Genomic DNA, 24,037 nt, shown 5'->3' with positions numbered 1-24,037 from the left:
ATAAAGTCAACCCATTAATGGACTATGTAAGTAATATACACGAGACTGAGTCTTCTGCTATAGACATTGTCTTACTTAAAAACAAATTACATAATCTTGAGAGACTTTTGTTTAAACTTAAGCAGAAGCAGTATGAGAAATTCCATCTGGAGGTATGTGTTAAGGAGGAAGTAATCCCTAGGGGCCTTCATATTTTAAAGATGCCTGCACAAACTAAGCCAAATGATGAACTGTTAACAAAATGGCAAAAGATTAATCTAAACTGCAGCTTGTCTTACTTGAGGTTACTAATTAAGCAGACAGACAAGGAGATCGAGCAGATATCGCTGTCCCTGATGCAAGCTTATGATGAACTGATAACCTTATTTTCTGCTGAAGTGCTAGAGAAACATGTTGTTGAATGTTTAGATTCTGTTTCTGCATATGAGAGAAGACTCTTGTGAATTAAACAAAAGAAGTTATCTAGAGACAGAGATGACTTTATAAAAGGTAATGTTTTGCTGTGGCCAAGAATACAAAACAGACAGACTTCTACTTTGGGAGGGCTTTCATAGTTTAACTGTGATTCTGACACACCCTCTGATCTTCCAGCTCCAGTTTCTGTGGTTACTAATAATTCAGCCAGTCAGAGGCTGGAACATACGTTCACTCAAGCATTGACATCACCTAGCACAAATCTATGTTACCACTACTGCAGGCTAGGAATACTACATTTTTACTACTCAGTCTATTAGAAAGCAACTCTGTTTATATCGCTTTAATAGGTCAGGTGTAACACAAACATCTCTACCCAGGATATTATTTTTCTTTAGTTGAATTTCTAATATTCCTCTCTGAGACAGCATATTGCACTCTATTTTTGTGTGTGTAACTCAACCAGACTTGATTCAGATGTTTAAGCTTGTGCCAAGAATAAGACAGCAGCTTGCATGCAGACTTATATAGCTTGTTGTTTAAACAGAACATGTTGTATATAGGCTGCCTTTATATTTGTCTTCCGGATCAGTTTTCAAAGTAATTAATGCCCAGGAGTGCCAAAATGAAGCATATTATAGTTGGAATTATGAAGAGGCTGTATAGTATTGCTGCATATTGTCATATCCATTTCTTTGCTCATTCATCTATGGAAAGAATATATTCTTTCTAATATCTTGGCCTAACTGTTGACTCCCTTTAGTTTATTCCAAGCACACATAGGCATTATGAGAGATAGCACAACTACACAGCTTTCTGATACATGGGAATATCAATGTTTTTGCACTGCTAGGGTCTGAATAGCCATTGCAAAAGTTATTCTATACCCTGAAAATCAGTATGGCCTTCCAATGCTCATAACATAACTAATAAAAAATATGACCACCTTTCAACCCGTAGAGAATAAAATATATCACATCATGCTACTGGCACTGAGCTACGAACATCGGTGCACCTCACCACATAGAACATGATACTGCCTAGTCTCAGAGAGATCTGTTAAACTGCTTTACACCTTAAATCTTCAAACCTAAATATTTAAAAATCTATTCCATTCCATGTCAGAGATTACCTTTACTGGCTGAGTTATGAAATTGTCCAGTTCAAACAAATAATGAGCATAAAGAAAATCTCACCTTCTCCTTGACATGAATGTGAGATTGGTAAAACCTAGAGGTGGCCACCTACATTTTAACCTTCAATGAATTGCTATTTAGCTAGTTAGATAACCAGCCTGACACTGATTCATTATGAAACCCATTAAACTATTTGGTCAAGCATTCCTCATTTACCAAACCAAAGGCATTTGTTAAATCTACAGACATATAACTTGCTAATAAGCCATTGCTCAAATTACTGTGAATAAAAGCAATTAGCAGTACTGGTTGGTAAATACAGGGCAGGCATGGTGTGCCTTCCTTTATAGAAAATATTTTGCTCCTGGTAAAGAATTCTATATGTGTCTAAATATGAATGGATCCACTGAGGGTGTGCTTTTCTCAAATACCTTTCTAGGGAAAGAGTGCATATATTTGTTGATTATGCAATAACTGTGTAGAAAATGTTGTTTTAAGATTAGAGTTACAATTTTTGTAAATACATATTGGGGAATATATCCTGTGAAATTCTGACAATGTGAGCTAATAGAGTAATGACATCTGCTTCTATTTTTGCATGATTTGCTTAGAGACCATTATGATGTGATTTTTGTTAATGTCCTGATAATTCAGCTAGTATCAATAAAACAATAAAAATGAACTAAAAGCCACATGGATCTTCACTCAATACATAAAGTATCATTTATTACAGGAGAAGTAAACAAGCTTTTCCACCAAATTTTCTCAAGTCTGAAAAACAAAACTCTTTTAAAATGCATTTACATGAATTGCATTAACTGAAATCCATTAATGAATTAAAATTCCTGCTTTCATATTTCATTTTAGAACCAGTTAAAAACATCAAGTTGTTGTTGTGTCTTTCGGCTTTTCCCGGTTAAGGGTCACCATAGTGGAACTCCAGTCTGCTAATGATTGGCAGATAGATTTTTACGTGCCGAGTTGCCAGCCCTGAAGCACAACCTTCAACGAAGGTATGCCCATTCATGCATGTCTCCACGCAGAAGATGCTCTAGCTGAGAATTGAACCGGACAGTGTCTTATTGTGAGATGACAACGCTACCGCAGCACCACCACCACAGCTAGTTAAAAACATCAAGTAAAAGAAGTAAATACAAATTCAGAGCATAACTAAATCATATTATTTTATCAAACTTGCCAAGCTTCTTTCTGTTTATTAATTATACAACAGGCTTGATATTTATTTATTCATTTATTCCAAATATTTTAAAAGACAACACAGCCACACATGCTATTTGCTTTCTTGTAAAAGTAATACTTTTTCTAAAATTACCACCACATTTACTGTGTACAACAATTTGCAATACTTGAAATATTAATGTATCATATCCTTAACTCTCAATCAAATTATATAGCAGATCATTGGTTGACATAGGCTTCCCAGTGTCTGAATTATGCTCTAAAATGCATACCTTAAGGCTACAGTTAATCTTTCTAACACAGATCTTTAGGCAGTCACACACTGCAAGATAAGATATCCGTATAGAAGTACAACTAGCTACTTCATTAAAAACAAAATTCCTGTTTAAGAGTGAATAAAAGCATCTTTAACACTGATGCTAGTTTAAGTATCACAGTAGTAACCTCTTATAGTTTCTTTGGGAATTTCTAATGCACTACTGTCATTTTTATACTCACACCAAGATTTTCCATTTAAATTATGTCCCTGTATGCATATATGTAAAATCTGATTTTGTGCCAACTACATCTAAGACCATTTTATGAATTAATATCATGTCCCATTAGTTTAGTGATTTTTTCCACAGAAAAACTAGTTTACATGCACTAGTAAGAAAACGTACAGCATCATTTGTGTTTATGTTTACTTTAAAGACATAACTACCATTTCTACATTAATGGCAATGCACTCAGTAAAGGGTCCTAAAATGATGATTCATTTGCTGACTTTCTTTTCCAGCAATCTCATTTTTTCTTTATCTAATAATTAGTCCTTACATCTGCTATTCATAATGCTCAAAATAATTCTAAAAAATAAAGCACTCAGGCTATTATCTTTAAGATAATAAGTCTGACAACAATCATACATAACAGTTTTGAGTAGTAACAACTGAGTGTAATGCCTTGTTACAGTCTTAATATAAAAGTGTGGTTCTAAGAAGATGCAATCCTCTTGGACTGCTTGTGCTGTAAGTTCCCAAAGTTGTTCAAAGGGAAGACTGGGGTAATTATTCTTTCCAAAATATATTTCTTTGGTATTCTTTGAATGCATATCTGCTGACCATCAGGCTTCCCTCAGTCAAATTTTACTATTCTTACCCCCACATTAATACTGAGGTGAGAGCCATTTGGAGGAGGTGTCATACAGGCAGCCATTTGGTTGTTTGTGCCCTTGGTGGCAACCTGGCAGTAAGAGTGCATTAGATGGCCATAACCCATTCTTTGAGTAGGGAGGCAACTGATCGACATCACCACAGGAACCATAATACTCTCTCAGATGTGAGTGCCTAGGTACTTGAGAAGTGAAAACAACTTGGTTGCCCAATGCCCATCTCAGGCCAACCGTTGCAGTGTTGTCCCTCCCATGAGGGATTGTGATATTGGATGGCCCCAATCTACTCAGGCAAGCTTATTTATTTATTTATTTTACATTTGTTAACCGGGAAAGTCCGACTTGGAATGAGCCAATTTTAAGCGGAGGCCTGGGGAGAAATGCTCCAGATGCATGTCTTTTTTAACGTGGGAGGAAACTGGAGCACCTGGAGGAAACCCACATGAATGCAGGGAGGACATGCAGACTCTGCACAGAAGGCACCCCAGCCAAAAATCAAACCAGATAACCTCTTGCTGTGAGGCGACAATGCTACCACTGCACCACTGCACCGTCCAATCTTCCCTATATCTGCTCATCACAGCTGGCATTCCTCCCAAACTCTTTTCTTATGACAGAAGCTATAGCTGGACTATACAGCATAAGAAATAATATTATCAAGAGATGAAATGTGACTTTACTGATTTCAGCTAGCCTGCTTCCAGACCTACTTGGGGTTGTCTGCCTGTCTGTTTTGCTGCTTTGCAAATTCTTAATCTTGAGTCTTCTAATTGCTTTAGTATGTAGACTGTTTAGATTAATGTACTTGTGACAGTCCAGATGGTCATGACTTTGTTTTTAGGTTGACTAGTATTTCCTAAGGTTCCTTCATGCTTTGTAATTGGTGGCTAGCCAAGGCTGGGTACCCCCTCTGTGCCACACTGTTATCTCAGGAAAGTGGTATGATTATGTTTTATCTGTGTTTGTGTGTGTGTGTGTGTGTGTGTGTGTGTGTGTGTGTGTGTGTGTGTGTGTGTGTGTGTGTGTGTGTGTGTGCATGCGTGCGTGTGTGTATGGGTCTAGGTTATAACGTCGACAGATGGGAAGACCGACAGCAAAATCACCGACGTGAGAAGATCGACGGATGAAACACCGACGGGGAGAACACCGAGATGGGGAAAGGATGTGTAAGTATGCGGTAGTGACGGACGTTAGGGTGCGAGTAAGGTAAGTGTGTGATGTTGGCGGTCTGTAGGGGTAGGGGTGGGTTAAGTGAGTTAGGGTTAGGGCGCGAGTTAGGTAAGGGTGCAGTAGTGACTGTTTTGGGTTAGGGGCGGGTTAAGTGAGTTAGGGTTAGGGCGCGAGTTAGGTAAGGGTGCAGTAGTGACTTTGTTTGGGTTAGGGGCGGGTTAAGTGAGTTAGGGTCAGGGAGCGGGTTAGGTTAGTGTGCGATAGTGACGGACCTTAGGGTTAGGGTTTCGGTTAGGGTAGTGGATAGTTGTGTATGTAAGGTTTAGTGTTTGTTTGTTAGGATTTAGGTGTGCTTGTGTTGTGAATTTGTTTTGTTTATTGGTTGTTGTGGTGATGTGTTGAGTGTGTGTGGTGTCGTGTTTGTGAGCTGTCGATGATGTGGTGTCGGTGATGTTGTTGTCGATGTTGTGTGCTGTCGGTGTTATAACCTAGAACTATATATATATATATATATATATATATATATATATATATATATATATATGGGTCTACTTCATTTGATCGAAATTTCATTTGACCTAAACCCATTTGATCGAAAGTTCATTTGATCAAAAACCAGTATTTGCCTCACCCCCCCACCTACTTTTGATTAAAATATGTACTTTCTGAGTTATTTTCTTTTTTTAAAGGAAACTAGGTGGGGGGCTTTGGCCCCCACATACCCCCTAACTATATATACCAACTCCAGGGTCACACGACATTGAGGAGGGGAACAATTCCCTATTTGCCTTGAATACTGGTTTTCGATCAAATGAACTTTCGATCAAATGGGTTTAGGTCAAATGAAATTTCAATCAAACGAAGTAGACCCATATACATATACATATATATATATATATATATATATATATATATATATATATATATGTGGATCTACTATTTTTGATCGACAGCACATTTGATCAAAACTCATTTGATCAACAGCACATTTGATTGAAAACCATTTTTCATAGCAATTAACAGGGATTTGTCCCCCTCCCCAAAGTCGTGCAACCCCGGAGTTGATATATAAAGGTAGGGGGTGTGTGGGGGGTGCTGTGCCGAGGGAGAAAATGGCAGGGGAATTCAAATTCTGGCAGCTGTGATGGCAGCAGAAATTGCAAAAACAGAAAGAGGAGACACTAATGTGCGGAATAAGGATACTGGTCGATTAGTGGAAGAATTAATTGAACATATCTTTGCACATTGGACTAGTAAATAATGTGGACAGTTTGAAGACTGTAAATTTGACTGATCTGACTTTAATTCATGATGTTATTTCATTGTTGGATAAAGGAGTAAAATTTATCCCGACGCATGTTCCTAGCCTTGCTGATTTGATTCTGGAGGTAACCCCTTTTTGCTGTAAGTTACATTTAAGGGCATTTTTTGATAGCAAAAAAAGCAGGTTAAATGAAGAAAATGTGGAAAATGTTACAATAAATGATGAGAACTGTGAAGATGACAGTAGAGTTTTGGGGGATGATTCGTTGCTAAATATGTCTGTTTATGACTATGAATGTAAAGAAGCTTTTGATAACAGTTTGGTGGGGGGGACTCTACAGTTGAAGATTTTGCATGCTTTAATACAGGCTATGGTAAGTTACAATTACCTCATGTACCATATGATAGTTCCTTCATGCCCCCAAAAGTATCTGTGAATATCTGTATTTTTGGGAATGTGCTGTGTCAACAGATGGAAACTGAATATAAAAATTTCAAAAGGAGTTATATACAGTTTAATTTCACTAAAGTGCAATGGGAGGCACTGCAATATCTTAGACTAATCATAGGTACACATTTATACAGGCAGATAAGGGGGGTAATTAGGTAGTTATGACCAAACAACAGTACAATAACATGGCTATGGTTTTATTGGAGGACACTATGGTATATGAGGTTTTGTCCCATAACCCAGTCAAGGTGAACAATAATTCTCTGCTGGAAATTTTGGAAAGAGGGGAAAGATTAGGCTTCCTGAATGCAATGGATGTTAAGAGATTATATATCAAAAACCCCATAGATGCAGTATTTAAGGTGATACCTAAAATGCACAAAGACATCCAGAATCCACCAGGGATGCCCATAGTGTCTGGAAGGGGAGCTTACCAACAGAATGTAGGCATGTTTCTAGATTGGCAACTGAAAGGGCATTTGGTAAGAATCATGTCACACATCAAAAATGGAAAGGAGTTAGCAGATAGTGTAGTAGGCATGAAATGGTCCCAAGACTACTATTGGGCCTGTGTGGATGTTAAATCCTTGTACACAAACATCAAAAATAAATGGGGTTTGGAAGCAGTAAGATTTATGTTGGGGGAGGGTCCACGTACTGATTTTGTGATACGATTGCTGGAATTTTCCCTCACACATAACTGTTTCAGTTTTGACAGTAAATATTTTTGCAAAAGGATGGGACAGCTATGGGGGCATCATATGCCCCCTGCATATGCAATCCTGTTTATGAATTATTTTGAGATGGCCTTTGTATATAACTCAGAGTTTTATAAACACTGAGTTATATTGTTTAAGAGATACATAGATGATCTAATATTTATTTGTAAGGGTGAAATGGAGGAATTTCATGATTTCATACAGGAGTTGCAGAACAATTGTTTTGGATTGCAGTTTACATATAATACCAGCAGGGAGGTTGTACAATATTTAGACCTGAAATTTTTTGTGGGCAAAGAATGTACTGTAGAGTTCAAACCTTTTTCCAAAGCTACTGCAGTTAACAATTTTCTCAGAGCTGACAGTATGCATGCTCCTCATTTGTTATCTTCACTGCCATATGGTGAATATCTGAGGACAACAAACAATACTTCAGACAAGGGCAGGCTAGGGACCGAGTTTGTGTGGGTTAGGAATAAATTGTTAAGTAGAGGCTATAATTTGGATGTTTTCAATAGGGTGGAAAATAAAGTGATTAGGAAACTGGGGCTAGCACACAGTATGATGCAAAGGGAGGTGGTACATGTTGTCAGGGAGGGTAGGGAATTGAATAGGGTAGAGGATCAAGATAAGTTGTTCTTTGTCAATAGATATTCTCCTTTCTCAGAAACCCTGAAAGGGTTAGTACATAGATGTTGGCCTATAATATCCAATGATGGGAAGTTGAAGGGTATTTTTCCTGAGAGAGTCACTTTCTCCTATAGTAGATTTAAGAATTTAAGGAAACTGCTATCCATTAGGAAACTGGATAAAAAAACAGGGTAGGAAAGGTAATTTTCCTTGTGGGAGATGTAAAGTGTGTAACAAGATCAGGAATTTAGATGGAAAGCAGTTTAATGGGAAAATTTATAAGGCCATGCATCAATACAACTGTGAAACTAGGGGGGCAGTTTACATTATAGGATGTGGATGCCCCACAGTTAAATGGTACATAGGGCAGACTAGAAGGGCAGTAAAGAAAAGAATAATGGAACATCTGGGTGACATTAGGAGGAACAGGTTAGAGAGTTTGGTTGCAGAACATTTTGCCACATGCCATGAGGCTATGGACACATCCTTATTTTACTGTGTGTTAGCCAAACCAAATCAATGTCAAGGGGATGAATTTACATTCAAGCTGACACAATTGGAAACTAAATGTATTATTAATTTTGGTACCCTTTGCCCAAGGGGATTGAATCTTGATATTAATTTAACATTTGTTGACCGAGAATGTCCGACTAGGTTCCACAGAGCCTGTTTTCAGTGGAGGCCCGGGGAGAAATGCTCCACATGCATGTCTTTGGAATGAGGGCAGGGGTAGGAAAAATATTATGTATGTGATTTCTGTGTAGAGCATCTGTTTTTGTCTGAGTATGTATATAGATTTACTGTTCATAGTGGCACTTTCCATATTGAAAATTTTTATTTAGTTGAATATTTATATCATAATATAATATGTAATATATATTTTTGATATGCAATATGGGAAAGGTAGCGATGTTGAAATAGTATAAGAATATATAAAGGATAATATACATGCTTGTAACTTATTATATAGTTCATATTTTGAGAGCAGGGCACTTTAATGAAAATGTGGAAGTGATGAACTTTTTCAATGGGACAACAATTGCATTCTATTTGATATGTGTTAATTATATTTATTGAGAAGTATTTATATTCAATTGGTTTTAATTATTCAGTTATTATTGTATATAATGAAGAGCTGCTTGTGTGTAAAATATTCCTTGAAGGCGTAAGCCGAGGTACCGGATACACCAGTAAAGTTTTTTTCAACTGTTTCCTGGTGTGGAGTGGTGTGTTTTCTTATGTTGTTCATGAGCTGCACTCAGATTTGTACAAGATGCTTGCTCCCTAATTTCCAAATTTTAATTAGCATCATAATTAGTATCCCATCTATTCCTGGGGATTTCCCTAATGCCTGGCCCTTCAGAACTTTTTAAGTTTCTCATAAGTAATTGGAACCTTTGACTGATTCTTCTGATCCATACCTAATATTCCTATCCCTATGTGTTTCAAATATTTCTCAGCATAAGATATACTCAACCTTGATGCTTCTGGTTTATATACACCCTGATAGAATTCCAGCTAAAGCCCAAGTATTTCCTTTAGATGACTAACCACTTCTTTTTTTGCATGATCTTTTATTTTAATTACCGTTCTTTCATTTTTTGTTGTTGTCTCAACATAACTTCTAAATACTTCCAAGCTGTACTGAAATTCACAAAATTCAGGCCTCTTATCCCTGCCCTTAAAACCCCAGACACTCATCCACAAAGTGTTGAATCTTCATCTTGGCCTTCCTTAACTGCCTGTCTCATGAGACGTTAGGCAGGACATGCTAGTCAGTAATTTCTTAAAAGTCTGACTGTTTGCCCTTACTACTCCTTTACAATATTTTTAGCATTTACACAGGCCTTCTCTTTAAAAATCCAATTTTACATTCATCCCAGCCTCCCTCCTGTTATTTCTGTTAACTATTCTAGATAGCAATCCAATACTTTTCTCGCTCACTTACTAAACATCATACGTGGTAGCCTGTAACTAATGAAGTCCCAGTGCTTAGCAAGATTTGCTTCCTCTGTAGTACTGAATATCAGCTATATAGGGGTATGATCTGAAAACATCAAAGACCCTGTTATGAAATCCTTTCTCTTATATGCATGTTCAGCCAACAAATGCAGCCTTTCAGTCTTAAACCCTGACTAATATTTAAGTGAGTAAAAATATAACCCACACAATAGTCTTAGACTGCTCTATGGAAAGTTATGCACCCCACAGTCCCGCATACCTAACAAAATAGATGAAAATTTATTTCCAAATGGTGAGAGTTTTCTTGTCCTTTTTCCTGAATCAGCATCCTTTGATCACCAGGAAGAAGGACCCCAGATGAAAAACACTTTGTTCACCCCCCACCCCCACATCCCATAAGTTTGTTTGTTCATATAGATTCATGACATCATTAATTTTGGTTTCTGTAGCAACATATGACTTAGTTATTTGTTTGCAGGTATTCATCACTCCGTAAATCTACTTTTACCATAATATCAATTCTTCAAATGTGCAATGTACAAGACAGAAACCTATGTTAGAAAATGTCTGACATAAATGAAATATAGTCATGGCTCACAATAACTTTCTAATGTTTTATTTGTTTATAACTTGGCCACAAAAATGAAAGCCATTTTAGTTTAGTAGTCTCCAAATAATCAAATATGTTAAAATCTTTCTTCATCAAGTAAACAATGGAAAGGAAATATATTCTGTAAGTCTTAGATAATGTCTTTATTGTCTTTCATGCTTCTTGACAGAATGAGGTCAGACACTTTAATATAGATTACAACCACGTACCTTAAATACACCTTCATCCCCAGCCATAAATTTATATTTCTTTTGTCAAGATCTATGATATTGCATTTACTTACATTAAAGGTGAGGTCATTACTGCTGCACTACGTACGCATTGTTTGTACACCATCTTGAAAACTTCAACATGTTTTATAGAAGTAATCATGTTACCCAGATTGCAGTAATCAACATATATGGCTATCCACAACCTATTTTCCACGTTTATATTCAAGATGAATAACCCAAAAAAGAAGCCATGGTACACTACTTAGATAGAAAACTTCCCACCTTAACCTTTTGTGTCCTTTACCACTGTTCTACCTATTGAATTACATATGAATTGACATTTAATGCTATAATTTCTCAGTTATTTGTTTATGTAGAATAGTGTTAATTGCCCAAGCAAGGTGAAGACATCAGTATGCACTATCATCCCTTTATCAAGTGCTGTTCTTACCACTATAAATAATTCCACAAGATTCAAAATGCAAGATCAGATCTTAACAAACCTACAACTATTCCATATCTGGCAGAAGTAGGTCAACTATACCATTTTGAATAAGCACCACCTATGACCCAAAAATTAAAAAATAAAAATAAAAAAAAAAAGCATTTTTGTGGGGGAGCAAGACGTGCTCCACCTCCATATATGGGGCTTTGTGCCACCAGAAACTATTACCTTACTATCCACACTGCAAAGCTGTCCTAATAGGAGACAGAGGAGGGTCAGATCTTTAATGGCTCAAAAGGCTAGATGTGAAACACCAGGGAGGAGTTTATAAGAAACTGATTACAGGGAGAATACTACCAGTCTCTACTGATAACTTGAGATCTTTTTTAGTTAGGAATCCCAGATGTCTCTTAAGTTTAGTGACACTTTTCTACAAATAGAAGCCAAAAGGGGCATTAATATCGAGTCTGATAAAAGATGAATAATTACAATCTCTTAATATTTAGAGGAGATGAAGCTGGAAATTAGTTGAGCTAGATAAAATGATTTCTGAATTATTATAGAGACAAAGCCTACTACAGGACAAAAACATTAGGGATTATTAACAAGAGTACCTAGATCCCTTACAACAGTGTCTGACTAGAGGGTTGTGTCACCTGTATGGTATGATGTGCAATATTTTGTTTACCAAAATTAACTCTACTATATTTTTTCACATTTAGTCTAAGATCATGTCCTTGCACCATATTGTTAATGCAGTCATACCCATGCTGGAGCAATTGTGACTTAGTGGAGGAATGAATAACAGCACCCAATTTACAGCCATCCAGAAACTTAGATAACTACAGGCCAGGAGTGATAGATAGATACTTTGAAAAAGAGATGTGAAACAGGATGGGGCCCAAACTGAGCCAGTGAAAAATGCAAATCTAAAAACATGGATTCTGTCAGACATTCAGTTACTGCATCACTAATATCTTCTGCTTCAGATATTTTTTAAGAAATTAGAAAGTTTAAGAAGGCAAGACCTGTCTTTGACAAAACAAAGTTTTCAATGTATAGATTAATGAGGCCTGAGATAATGCATTCTATAGTCTCACAAATGAAGCTAATGTGTCTATAGTTACCAGGGTGTATGTTTGGGCTACCCTCATGTAATACCATTACAATGAGTGTTTTCTAAGCTTCTGAAATCTAACCAGCTGTGGGGCTAAGATTAAAGACGTTAATTAGGGGCTGAAATAGACCATATTTGGTACTAATAATTACCCTTGTGTGCCATCAAAATATGTGGATGAAGTATTCTTAGCTTTTAAGAAGGCTGAAGAAACTTATTCTGTAGTATTTACTCATGTTTCATGGGACTGTAGTGTCTATAGAATAGATATAACTGTTAGTGGTGTAAACTTTGCAATAAACTTGTCAGCTATGATGTATTTTTTTGGTCAAATTAGGTGATATTATTGTGAGCTAGCTTTATACAGTGCCGGGTGTTAGTTCTTAACTTCCTGACATAGTTAAAGAAAGACCTGCACATATTTTTTGTTTCCTTTGCTATTTTATGTTCCTAGTCAGCTACAGGCTTCCTAATAATGCATTTAAGCAGTTTTGTAGTTTGTTTAAGTGTGCACTTAAAACGGGTAGAATAGTACCTCTTATAAGCAATAAACTATTTATTTCTCTTGTTATATAATTTATTTATGCAAGTATATTTCATCATAGTTTTTTTTTTAATTTATCATTATATTTTGTGTGAATAGGGACTATTTTATCAATGCGACTATTAAAGTGGGAGTGGAAGTCGGAGGCATAGGTGATGACGTTAGCAACTGAATCTGTCAGTGGAGGATTACAGCAGAATTTAGTTAGGTCATCAAGTATCTGAAGACTGTCTGCTTTTGAGAAGTTCCTAAACACAAAGTTATTTGGAGGGAAGTACTGCCACTTTTAAAGGAAAAGTCCATTGATTGACAGTTTGATTTAATAAGAGAAGATGGTATACATGGAGGTGTGCCAAAAAGCCATACTTATGAAGACAACTTCAAAAATGTTTGGGACCCTAGCATGATAGTTAGGTATTTGTGCAAGTGAGATAGCATTTATGATGTCAAGGAAGCACTAGGTATGCTGACCATTGGCAGTATAAGTCAGCCAGTTTATTGATAGATAGATAGATAGATAGATAGATAGATAGATAGATAGATAGATAGATAGATAGATAGATAGATAGACAAAGTCCCCCCAGTGTAAGTGAGTTGGGAAAGGGGATTTTGGCTTTGGCATTATGATAGCTATTGTGGTCAGCAGGAGCACAGAGGGTGTACTGTAACTAGCAATGTAATCACAATTAATCTTGTTTAGGGTTATGCAGGCATCTAAAAGTTCAAATGTGGGGTACTGAACAATCAGTCATGAGGTGATAGCATGCTTGCCAAATACCAATATGCTCCCACAATTGCCAGTAAGTCAGATTAAATTGTATATAATAAACAATGGAATAGAGCGAGTGATTTCATTGTTTTGAAGCCTTGTCTGTGCAATTATCCATACATTAATGTGTTCAAGTTGCAGTATGGCTTCAAGTTCAAACATTCTTATTAAGACTCCTGGTACTGAGTAGAGCCACCTTAATGTGCTCCAAATTAGATTTTACTCGGCTGGAATATACAGTAAATTGATTCTGCCTATAATAGGTATTATGGAGATAGCACAAGTGTTAGCCTGACTGAAAGCACTATAGTAAATGAGGTGCAGACCATCTGTGGCACAGCAGAAAGGCTTTCCAGCCATCTCAACCCAAGCTGACACATACTGGATTCCCCTAGAATGACACCAGCCTCACAGCAATTATTAAAGCCAATTATCTTGTGTCTGAATCTTGGTAATATTCTGGACCTTGGTAAAATTCCACTCAGGACCACTGTCTTTCCTGCCTCAGACACATTCATTGTAAGATTACGCACATCTTTCTGCATGTCTTCCTGGGTAGAGCACCAAAGTTCATTCATCCCCATGTGTGCCATTAGCAGGTTATAATGATACTTGTCAAGATGGAGGAGTCTACAAGTATTATATCCTGGATTATGGAATGACAGCTAACCATGATTCTATTCTTCCAGTCTGGTGAGGGTAGTGTCTGTATGCCTGACAGTTGGTTAAAAATGTGTCGTCCATGCATGCAGTCTCAGGAGGCCTTAAGGACATACAGTCTGCACCTTTATGACTCCAAGAGTTATGTGCACTGAAAATGGGCGCAGAGGGTGAGAGTGGCAGTGCTGCTATACAAATTAGTGACTGAGGATTCTTAGTCGTTATTCAATGAGACTTGGGCAGTGTTCTTTTATAACCTCAACATATGTAGCTACATTGAAGGCATTGTGCTGTAGGTATACATGGTGCTGCGCTTAATGAATGGATTTAAAGGTGAGATGATAGCCCCCAAGTTCAAGTTCAGTAAATACTGACACCTTTCATATAGTGAATCATTGTGGAATATCAATAAATGGTTTCCAATAAGCATGAAGCAGTCACCACATTGCCAGAAAATATCTAGCACTATCATGCTGACTACAGAAAGGACAAAAACAGACTGAGATTCCATAATGGCCAGTGTAGTCAAAGAGGTATAAGAAAACAGGAGAGCTTAATAACCTACTCTTGGTAGAAGACAGAAGAGCATATCAATCAGACTAGAAAATGCTGACAACACGGGATGTGGCTAAAGGATGTAAGAATATGAGCTACAACTACTGTAGACTCAGGATACAATAACTAATGGTGGTAGTTTTTACAAGAACAAAGATGTAAACATAACAGCAGTACATATCAGCAATAAAGTAATGAGAAAAAACAGAAAGTCTTACCCAATAGTTTCAAGTGCAGTAAGTGAGAGCATTAACACTGAATATCTATTAATATCTATTAACATCTATTAACATTGATATTCTTTTGAAAATACAACCCTGAAGTCACTTCTCATAGTAAATTATTAGGGGTGATAGTGAATGATAATCTTACATTCAACCTGCATATACAAAATTGCATAAGAAAACTCATCAATAACTAGGGAAGCTTTACAGAGTTAAAAACGTTCTCACTGACGCAACTAAAACTACACTTGCGACTACTTATCTCCTCCCCACAATTCTTTATGGTACTTCCACCGTTAATAATCTCCAGGTTTCACAAAAATTAAAACTTGAACAATGCTATAGCAAAGCTGCTAAATTTGCAGCAAATACCCCTTTCAGAACACACTACGGTATAGCACTAAAAAGCCTAAATTGTTTAGAATTGCCTCATCAATTAACATATACACAACTTCTTATCACCTATAAAATTATCCAGCATCCATCGGCCTATCCAGCACTAAAAACCATTCTATACAACTATATTCCCAGTTAGTTATTGCAATCTAGTAACCAAAAACTCCTGTTTGTCTACAAACCTATCAAATCTACTGGGCATTGTCTGTACTCATTCAAGGTTGCTAAGACCTGTATCTCCTTACTTGTATCCATCAGATCAATACCCTCCCTCCCATCTTTCAAAACCACTCTGATAGACATATTAGCTAAAATCTTTCTCTGTTCTTGCTCAAAACCAGGATAAACTATATCCCTAAATATGAACAAGTACCTTTTCATTACTTATACCTCCTTACTCTCCCTTCTTCGCTTAACTTCCTTACTTCCATCAAATTTTCTTCCTGACTTTCTGTCTAAATATACCATACACCTGTTTTTCCCTCACTTAATATTGCGATTCCTGTTTGTATTATACTAACTTTTTAATATTGCATTCCTCTTTGTATTATACTAACTTACCTTTAATTTGTCTACAAACTGTCTAAAAGTTCTCTAAATATTAAATGATTGTCATATACCTTGTACCAATTCTTCAGAAACTTCAGATGCTTTTGTTTTATTTTTGAAGACTGTAAAATTATTGTCTTTAAAATGTTTTGTAATAATTTGGAGCTTTACTCCTTGGGCTTCAGCTGAAAATGGGCTTCTACTCAGTTGGACTGTCCCAGTAATCAAATGTCAATAAATAATATAAATAAATACATTTCCAATGAACTATGAAACAATCAATACAAACAGCAATGCAACAAAGCAATGATCCAAAATACAATTAAGTGTAATCATTAACTGAAATAAATAGGTCAGTTTGGTCTATTCCTAGGCAAACAGAAGCAAAAGCAACAGGTAATCCAAACCAATGACTAGACATGCAATAAGTATAAAACAATATATACATATGTTTCACTGAATAGATCCAAGTGTATCAAACTGTACAGTAAGACTAGAGCAATCAGCATGAGCAGTGCAAGTGTATTAGATAGTATAATGCAATAGTCTCTACTGCAGTACAGGCGAGCAGTAGTTTTAAATGCCATAACAGCAAAACAATTAGTATCAATCAGTGACAAGCAGCAATGCAACAGCACCAGTGATCAAAAAATATACTCAGATAATGCTTTAATTTGGTTTCTGTCTGACTAGTGTCAGCAACTGGCAACAGTGTAAAACTACATGTAATAATATTATCAACAATTCAATATTACCTTATATATCAGCACCAATGAACAGCAATGCAGCAGCAACATGGCATAGCCATGCAGTATCACTGAAGTACAATAATTGTACAGTCAGCAGAATAAAAGTGCTAATTTGATGGCAGCAGATGAAGTACAGTCAGTAAGTTAATAAGATAAGCAGAAAACAGTTTCCACGGTATATAATAAGACAATAGTAATACATTATATGGAGCTTGCTCATTCCTCTTCTCAACTGCCCAGAATTGTTGGGCTACAATTTTGAGAAATATGAGCTAGCTTATGTAAGGAAAACAATCAGATGAGCAATAAATAGCAATCCCCACTCTACATAACAAGCAATAGTACAAAAATGTATGAAGACAGCTTATTTAAGTCTATCCAATCGAATTAACAGCATATGATAACAATCTACACTGCAATGTTGCAGCCTCGCTTGAGTTCAGTCAGTCAAAGAAACAACAACAGACAAGGTTCACCACAGTATACATACATACATATATACATACAGGTATTACAAGTATGAGCAACAATGCCCTTCCAGCCTGCCAATACATCAAAACAGTAATTCCCATAATAAGTGTCCAGGGTGTTCTCAAAAATATTTAAACTAGTACTTGCTTTAATGTAATTTGGTAGTCTATTCCATGCATCAGCTACTCTGTCAGAGAACTAGTTAGTGCACTTCTCATTCCTATAGAATGCTCTACTTACGTTATCTGATACCCCCAAACATTCCCAGAGGTGGTTGTCTCTAAATGCTCTATATACCTGAATAATGTCTCCTCTTAAATATACACGAGGCACTGTACAAGTTCAGATATTTTATTTGTTTATATTACTTAAATTTATATATCTCTGGATACCCTTGATATAGTTTCACTGTACTCTTTCCATTTTATTCATGCTGGTTTTTTATAAGGTTTCCATATTGGTATTCCATACTCAAGTTTGGGTCTAATATAACTAACAAACAAAGACTTCATCATTTTTGATTTCCTAAACTTTATAAATATTTGTATACAACCTATGATTCTGTAACTATCATTAACCAATTGGTTGATATGATTAGAAATACTCAAAGCTGGTTCTACCCTTATACCCAGGTCCTTAAATGAATCTACCGTTTCAACCACTGTGTGCTGTTTTAAATATTCACTTTTCAGTTGATGTCTCCCAAATCTCATATGCTTAGTTTTTGATGTATTTATTAGCATATTATTCTCCTGTACCCAAATGGTCAATTTAGTCAAGTTCTTTTGCAGGCATACCCTATTTCTAACACATGTAATCACTTTACCTATTTTCCAGTGATCTGTATACAGACACCTCCAATGAAAAAATAGATCTGAAAGATACAATCTAAACAAGTATGGGACTAGAACAAAGCCCTGTTCAACACTCATACTGTAACCTTGAATTTCATCTGTCCAATTACTTTATGATACTTGCCATGTCCTATTTGTAGACCATGCAGCTATCCATCTTATCTAGTGTACATCAATACCTAATTGTTCAGTGTTTTGTGTATGACCCTATCAGATGCTGAAGTGCTGAAGTTAAATCTATACAAATTATATCACAGTACAATTTTTCATTTATAGCTGTTATTATATTGTTATAGAGCATCATGTTACTGGTGGTAATAGCTCTATTTTCAACATATGCACACTGATTTATGGTTTCAATCCCCAACTATAACAGTTCTAACAAATATTTGTCAAATATAACCTTCTCCATTATTTGTCCACAACATGAAAATAAACTTATGGGTCTGTATGACTCTGGATTTGTCCTTCTCCCATTTTCCTTAAAGACAGGTTTAACAAGTGCATGTCTCCAATCTGGGAGAATATTCCCATATTTTCATGACCTAGTAAATAACAGATATAATGGACTGTAAGTTAATACCAAAGTGTTCTTGGGTCATAATTATCAATACTGTCTCCTTTCTGCACTGTGTTTGGATCCAGTTTGTGTAGTACAATTGACATACATTATTTATTATTTTTAATAAATAATTGGCATATGCTATTTATTAGTTTTTTAATAAAATGTGGTTTCTGCTGCTTTCCTTTGGTTCCATGGTGTGTGCTCATAGTTCTGTTGTGTACTAGTTCTTTTTCAATATAATCTAATTTGATTTCAGTATCTCAGGTTATCTGGATATCACTAGGACAATTTATCACCACCCTTGTGGAGCCAAACTGCTTTGCGTAAGATTTTGGTAATATATCTATAAGCTGTTGTGTCTTAGAATAAATTTTAGAATCTGCACACAGTTTATCAGTTTTTATGTCTTTACTCTTTCCACATCTTGTGTATCCATAAAATGGTTTCCAATTATGCTCAATATCTTTATATTAAATTATATAAATTGAGGTTCAGTTAATAAAGCAAAAAACAAAAATGAAGACATCTGGTTTGATTGCTAAAGGTGAATGAATACGTATCAAGCTAATGAAGATGTATCAGCCATGCACTGGATTCAAGCTTATAAAAGTCAGTCACAATAATGTAATTAAGCTGAGACACAGAGGGCAATGAAATTTACATGATCTGCTGCAATGATAAAGAAATTGCCTTGCCTGTTGTAGCCCAGGATCTTACCATTCTTCGACAATAGGATTTACAGTGCTCCTCTCTTAGCAAACCTTTGGTAATTTAAAAAATTGTGAGGTTAAGAACCTGCAGAAACTAACCAGTCAAAATCCATCCTATGCCCCACAGAAGCTGGCTAATTGAAAATGAGCTGACCAATCAAAAAACAAATCGCATTTTTTTTAATTTATAAACTCAAATCAAAATTTGTGTGTGTATATTTAGAAGTGATTTTCTTATGGTAATTTATAATGAAATAATTCTTCCACCTAACAAAAATGACATCATTATACAAGTCATACAGAAAGAAAATGAGAGAGAACAGTGTAAGCATATATATATATATATATATATATAATATATATATATATATATATATAGAGAGAGAGAGAGAGATGAAGAGGAAGGTGACAGATTTCACACAAGCATGACTATATAAGATTCAGCCATGCCCATTTTTCAAGTACTTCAAACATTAACTTCAGTAATTTGGGTCTGCTTTTGCCTAAGCAGCTATTTACCAGCTTTCATCCTTATTTATGACATAGTATGCACTGCTTTATCCCCTTTGACTTTTCTCTTGTGTTTTGTGGTATCCAAAATGGTGAAACCATAAACTAGTGATCTCAATTACTAGCCAGATACAGCCTATGAGCCAGTAATGTATGGCTGTTATACAATATCCGTATGGGGCCTGTACATTGGTGAGTAAACATGTTGATTACAGTGGCTACTCAGCTGTTCCACTGCTTCACTAGCCCAAGCAATAATAGACCAGCACCCTGAAGTGTGTCCTCTACTGGTAATCCAATCACTATCACTACTGATGTATGCACCACAATCTCCAGGAAGTAGAACTAAAACAGAACTAGGCTCGCTGGTCAGTCAATCTGTAAAAGCATTAAAATAAAGTTTTGCAACTTAAAATTAGGTAAAACATAATATTTTATTGTTGGTTTACCTAGGACTAGAAGAATGTCTTAGTACCACTTATAAAATAAAGATTTATTGGCATTCATTGGATGAACAAAGCCTGCCAATGATTGTGGGATCACCAAATCCACCACTTACCAATGGTGGTAGCCAGTAAAAGACCTGCAATAGTTATTCTTTGGGTAGATTAAACAGCAGTCCCATCTTCCTGCTACACCTTTTTGTCTTCTTCATCTGTCCCACCTATGACCTATCTGATTCATTATTTATGCAGGTCATGCACAGGATGAGCAGGAGGCCAAAAAATGGAATGGCAAAAACTACAGGACTTCCTCCCTGGGGTGCCACTCTCACTGCTCTAACAGGGACGCTTTTCCAGTATTTATTTGTTTTTTGTAAATAAACTTTTTCTTTACTACCAAGATAATTAAATGACTACTGAAAAAGTGCCCCTGCTAGAGCTGTGCCCTAAGCAGCTGTCCAGACCTACATGGATCATCTCAAAGCCCTGTCACTATACTGGCTTATAAGGCATCCATAGACCCAGCACTAATGAAACTACTGCACATCCACAAGTCATTGGCATGAGAAACATCAGGTCCAGGAAGCTAAACCTCTTCTGCAACATAAACAGAATGGTTTGGAGAGACATCTATATATCCTAGATTATATCACTACTATGGAACAGACTCTCCATGTATGTTAAACAAAGCTCTTCCATGACCCCACTTAAGTGTAATTTGGATCAGTGAATGGGAACTAGGAAATTTACCCTAGGAATGACCCCTAAGCTGCTAATAGACCTAAGCACTGTTTAAATACTCATTTTACAGTACTGATCCCTAATACAAAGAAGTGAGATCCAAACAAAACAAGCCGCTACAACTGAGAAGTATTTAAATATAACTATGGCAAGGATAATTAAACACCTGTGGGATAACACAGCTAGGTGACAAATGGGAAGCACGACCAGGCTTAAAATATCCTGTTGGGAATGATAGCCTATAACTTGCCTATGAACCTATCTGGCTACTGTCAGTATATCATTTTATTGTTAATTATATGCCTTTGGCCATATTGGCCATCTTTGGCTATGCATTTTCTTGCATTTGCCCAGTCTGGAAATGTACTTTTGTCAGCAGCCAGTTTAACGTTATTTAGTATTTCTATAAGTAGAGCATATTATGAATGACTGTATCTTTTATAAAATTTTTAACCTTTGAGTTAGCTTTGCTGTTAGTACTAACTCAGGACATCTCACTGTTTCCGGTGTGGAATTTTTGTCTGATTCTATGTATTTAGATTTATCTTAATTGTTGCCCCTGGATTTCCCTAGGAAAAAAATATATGCTTTTCATACTGCAAGAGGACTGACTACAGATTCATGAATTAAAAAATATTTGCACCCACAAAAGTTGGTTTTCTTTGTGTTAGTACATCACTCTTCTTTTTAGGCATCTGGAAATACATTGGAATAAAAACAGACATTTTAAAGTGGTCCTGTTTCTTATATGCATAGTTTACTGGATACTAGTAAAAACAACTAAAAATATTTCTCAACAGGCAATCGTTGCTTTTCTTGAACTGGAGGTCATTGTGGTCTTGTTCATTTAAAGCTAAAACCCAGAAAAATTAGTTTCAAACATTCTCCTCTCTTTACATACCTTTGCTCCCGTTTGTTAAGACCACTTCTGCTATCAAGAATCTCAGTACAAAGAATACACATGCTCTTATTTCTTTAAATAGCTAAGGGTACCTTTAATTAAACTTTGGAAAAACATAAATAAATTTACTCATTCATATAATCATTTAATGTATAAGACAGCTGGGCCATATGTCCATTTACACCTTAACAGTACCCACCCTAAGAAATGAACTCCCTTTTCAAGGAGCAATAGCCAGTCATAATTCATTCATTCATTTACTGATTACTATTATTTAATCCACTTCGGGGTCACTGGAGAGCTGATGGCCATTCCAGCACTTAATGGGAGCAAGCATGGATGTGGGAGCCAGCTGGTTATAAAATGTGTATGCACATACATGTGCAGGTGACTGCGCACATGCACTTGTGTGTGTGTGCTTATACACACACACACACACACACACACACACACACACACACACACACACACACACACACACACACACACACACTCACGGAGGCAGTTTGAAGGACTACCAGTTGAGCTTTAACTATGGCACATGTTTTGGAATCTGGGAGCAAACTGAAGCGCTGAGAGAAAAATGTAGGCACCAACAGGGCATGCAGACTCAGCATACAGGACACTGTAGCCAAGAATCCAAATGGAGAATGAAGTGCTGTGAGGCAACAATGTTAACTTCCATATATCTGTGGTGTTCCATGCATAACCTCTGCAATCGTCTTTCTAGTAATTACTACTGAATTAGCTATTCACGAACTATTACCGAATTAGATGTTCATTAATACACAATTTTTTTCCATTATTATTCATTTTGAGTGAATCTGCCTGCACCATTTACACTCTCAATAAGTAATAATTTTGCTTTTCAACATCAAAGCTTGTTGCCATTGTAGTTACTGAGAAGTAAGAACTAATACATTATGAAATGGGTAGCGAGAAAGCAGCAGCAGACATGCCTTTGAGTTTTATTGCATGGCATCTTACTAATAAATGTAAAAACAAATTACATTTCTCAGCATGTAAAACAAGCTGAGTTTTGCCACGATGTATGCCAATATAGCATTTTTTAACCAGCATTGCAGTTTTGCAAAGTCCTATAGAAGGCTTCAGCAACTGTTTAAATGCTGTACATTACTGAATTGATATTCTGTGAACTATAAAGAGAAGAAAAATGCTCTTCTGCACCTCAGCAGTTTCACAAGGTTCGCATACCATATGTATGACTCATAAACTGGGAGACGCTGCTCTTAGTTAAATGGAATGTGAAGGTGTTAACCAAATACTAATTAATCCATTAAATGAACTGGTGTGAACAATAACATTCACACTGACTGACCCAGCTTTTGATTCAGCTGACTTTATCTATACAACATTATCCAGAGAACCTTTCTTTTAATTTGTTTAACCTAATTTTTAAGGACTGTGGCATTCTATTAATTATATTCAGATTTAGGAGAGCATTGCCAACTCTGGGAGCACTGATTGGCTAGCTAAACACCAAAGATGAGCAATGAAATATTTATGAAGCTGCATTAATCTCAGGCAAGATATGTGTGATAAAAGGGAAATATGAACAAAAGGCTGTTTTTTTATTCCACTCAGTGTAATGTAGTTATGTAGCAGAGAAAAGTGTACCTCTAAAATGTCTAAAAATGCTCAAACTGATCTCTAACTGAATTTCTAAACATTGTCATGTTGCTGCAGTTCCCGACATAGAGACTTCTGCTTATGGAGTAGAAAATAAAACTGGGATGCATTCCAAAATGCTACAACAGCTTGTTTGCTTTCTGTACTTGAGGAGCCGTTTCAAATAGAAAAGAACAATATTTACTTGGCTTCAGCAGAAAGGCAGGAAATTGCCGGAATGACTTCACAAGCATGGTATCCTATGAACTGATGCATTGATCCACACAC

Source organism: Protopterus annectens, chromosome 8.part0, assembly GCF_019279795.1.
Source record: "Protopterus annectens isolate FY-2018-M chromosome 8.part0, PAN1.0, whole genome shotgun sequence".
In the NCBI taxonomy this organism is placed as follows: domain Eukaryota; kingdom Metazoa; phylum Chordata; order Ceratodontiformes; family Protopteridae; genus Protopterus; species Protopterus annectens.
The sequence above is the reverse complement of the archived record's forward strand: the minus strand, read 5'-3'. Positions refer to the sequence as shown.